The following is a 2,824-nucleotide window of genomic DNA, read 5'->3' as shown; positions in this document are numbered from 1 at the left end:
CTGGAGTGCAGTGGCACGATCTCAGCCCACTGTAACCTCTGCCCCCTGGGTTCAAGCCATTCTCCTGCTGCAGCCTCCTGAGTAGCTGGGATTACAGGCGCCTGCCACCGCACCTGGCTAATTTTTGTATTTTTAGTAGAGATGAGGGTTCACCACCTTGGCCAGGCTGGTCTTGAACTCCCGACCTCATGATCCACCCACCTCAGCCTCCCAAAGTGCTGGGATTACAGGCGTGAACCACCATGCCCGGCCAGATTAATTTTTTTAATCATGAAAATAATATATTATATGAATTCAGAAAGCAAGGAATACAGTTTCAAATTATATAAAGATTACCTACTGACAAGGGAAGTTCTTTTGTTGTGTTTTTACCAGAGTATGTCTTAGTATTTTTTTACCTGGTTTGCAATGAACCTTGGTATCTACTAAGAAACTGAGGATCTAAAATGAGAATTTTTCTTCTCAGCTCCTAAGGAGTTACTACTTACAGGTTTCTTTGTTTTTTTTTTCAAAGCATAACTTTATGTTTCAGTTATTTATATTTAAATAGGAGATCACCTAAAATAGTAGTACTTGAAACTTTTAGAATTATAGACCCCCTTGAGACCATAATGGATCCTTACCTCACAAAAAAAGCACATACATCAAAATTTGGCATGCAATTTCAGGAGTTTGTTAACCTCCTAAGGACCTCCACAAACCTGCTAGAAGTACAAAGAACCTAGGTTAAAAAAATCCCTGTTTTAGAGTGACATATGCAAATATGGTACAGAAGAGAACTCCAGGTGCTTGTTCCTGGGGGAACACCAAGAAACTTGCAAACACTGTCAGAATCAAGTTGATTAGAACTCTGAAGATAGTCGAAAGTTTATGGCAACTAAGATAACTTTTAACCAGGAAAGGGCTGAAATGTGGTAGGAAAGGTTTCCAGCATTTTAACCTACTCTTACCCAACCCCCTCCCCAGCCTGGCAGCAACCTTTAAGACAGCAGCCTGAGTTCTCACTGTGGGTTCCTGGTTCTGAAAGGAGTAGAGCAGAACTTGTTTCCAAGGAATTGTGTTTGTCTGTTCTGACCTATTTGGAGGCTCCCTGAAAAACTGATGCAAAGGGCTTGCCTTTGTTTTGCATAACTGGGAATTCTCTCAGGGTGGAAAAGTAGCTTTGTAAACAAGGAATGGTCCTCAAAAACATTAAAAGGCAAATGAATGAGATGTTGACACCTGAGCAAAAGACATAGTTGAGGCAAACAAGGGACACATTGAAAACCTGTCTGGAAAGGTGGGGAGTAAGATATTTGGGCTATGAGGGATGTGAAAAACTCCCATATACATAAGACAATCTGAAGGCCCATGCACATGTCCAGGGCAGAGTCCACAATCAGGAAAAACATGAAGAGACCTATGCTTTCACTTCTAGTTTTCCTTTAGACTTAGCACCAGCAGGGAGTAAAGTAGTGCTAAGTCACAGCTGTAATCAGCCTGACTAAGCATTGAAGAGGTGGCTCAATGCAGGGCCAATCTTTAAAAACCTGGAGACTTTTTTTTGTTTATTTTTGGCTCCAGATATTTAAAGCACTCTCTGCTGTCAAACCATTAGCTACCCACTGAGTTAAGGGAAAAGAGATTTCAGAGACCACGCATGACAAGGAATACAGGCTTTATAAAATTAATTTTAAAAGTCCCCAAATAAATAACTACAACAAGGAACAACACGAAAACCTGGAAAGAGAGGAGAATCTGATTTCCATAGTTCCACAGTTACAATAATCAGTCCAGTTTTTCAATAAGAAATTATGAGGCATGCAAAGAAATTTTAAAAGTGTAGTCCATTAACAGTGAAATACATAAATTAAAAGAAATTTTCCCTGAGAAATCACAGACATTGGATTTACTATGCAAAGATTTTAAATTCATTGTCTGATACACTCAAAACAGCTACATGACCTATGCACAAAAAAAACTAAAGAAAACTATAAAAACAATGTCTCAACAAATACAGAATCATCACTATGGAAACAGACATTATAAAAAGGAACTAAATAGGAATTATGAAGCTGTAAGTATAAAACTGAAATTAAAAATTCACTAGAGGGGTATGACAGCAGATTGAGCAGGGAGAAGAAAGAATCCACAATCCTAAGATAGGTTAACTGAAATTATTCAAACCGAGGAGCAGAAAGAAAAAGAATGACAAGAAATGAACACAATCTAAGAAAGCTGCAAATACCATCAAGCATACCAACATATGCATAATGGAAATCCAAGAAGAAAAGGAGCGAAAAGAATATGTGAAGAAATAATTATTGAAAATTTTTCATTATAAAAGAAATGAATCTACACATCCAAGAAGCAAAATAAACTCTAAGGATAAACTCAAAGAGATACACATGAAGACACATGTAATCAAAAGACAAAGACAGAATCTTGAAAACAAAAAGAGAGAAGTGACCCATAGTATACAAAGATTCCACATAAAGATCAATAGCTGATTTCTCATCAAAAATCATGAAGGACAGAGGCAATGGGATGACATATTGAAAGTGCTGAAAGAAACTCTCAACCAAGACTTGAATATCTGGCAAAACAATCCTTCCAAACAGAAAGAGAAAGTGAGATTCCTACATGAGCAAAAGCTGAGGAAAGGCATCACTAGCAGACTGGCTTTACAAGAAGAGCTAAAGGGAATCCTTTGTGCTGAAATGAAAGGGCAATAAACAATATCTCAAAACCATACAAAGAAATAAAGAATACTGCTAAAGATAGCTACATAGGTAACTTTAAGAGCTAGTATTACGGAATTTTTAGTTTATAAATCCTCTTTTTT

The 2,824-nt window shown here is 37.5% G+C and overlaps 1 protein-coding gene across 2 annotated transcripts in view; it reads right to left on the bottom strand.

Moving 5' to 3' along the window:
• The window catches only part of KPNA5 (karyopherin alpha 5 (importin alpha 6)), a 52,635-nt gene that overhangs the window by 19,133 nt on the left and 30,678 nt on the right, over nucleotides 1–2,824 (bottom strand). The window lies entirely within an intron of this gene.

The sequence above is a fragment of the Colobus angolensis genome, unplaced genomic scaffold (genome assembly GCF_000951035.1).
Source record: "Colobus angolensis palliatus isolate OR3802 unplaced genomic scaffold, Cang.pa_1.0 Scaffold14, whole genome shotgun sequence".
NCBI classification, from domain to species: domain Eukaryota; kingdom Metazoa; phylum Chordata; class Mammalia; order Primates; family Cercopithecidae; genus Colobus; species Colobus angolensis.
This window is presented reverse-complemented; position numbering and strand designations above follow the sequence as displayed.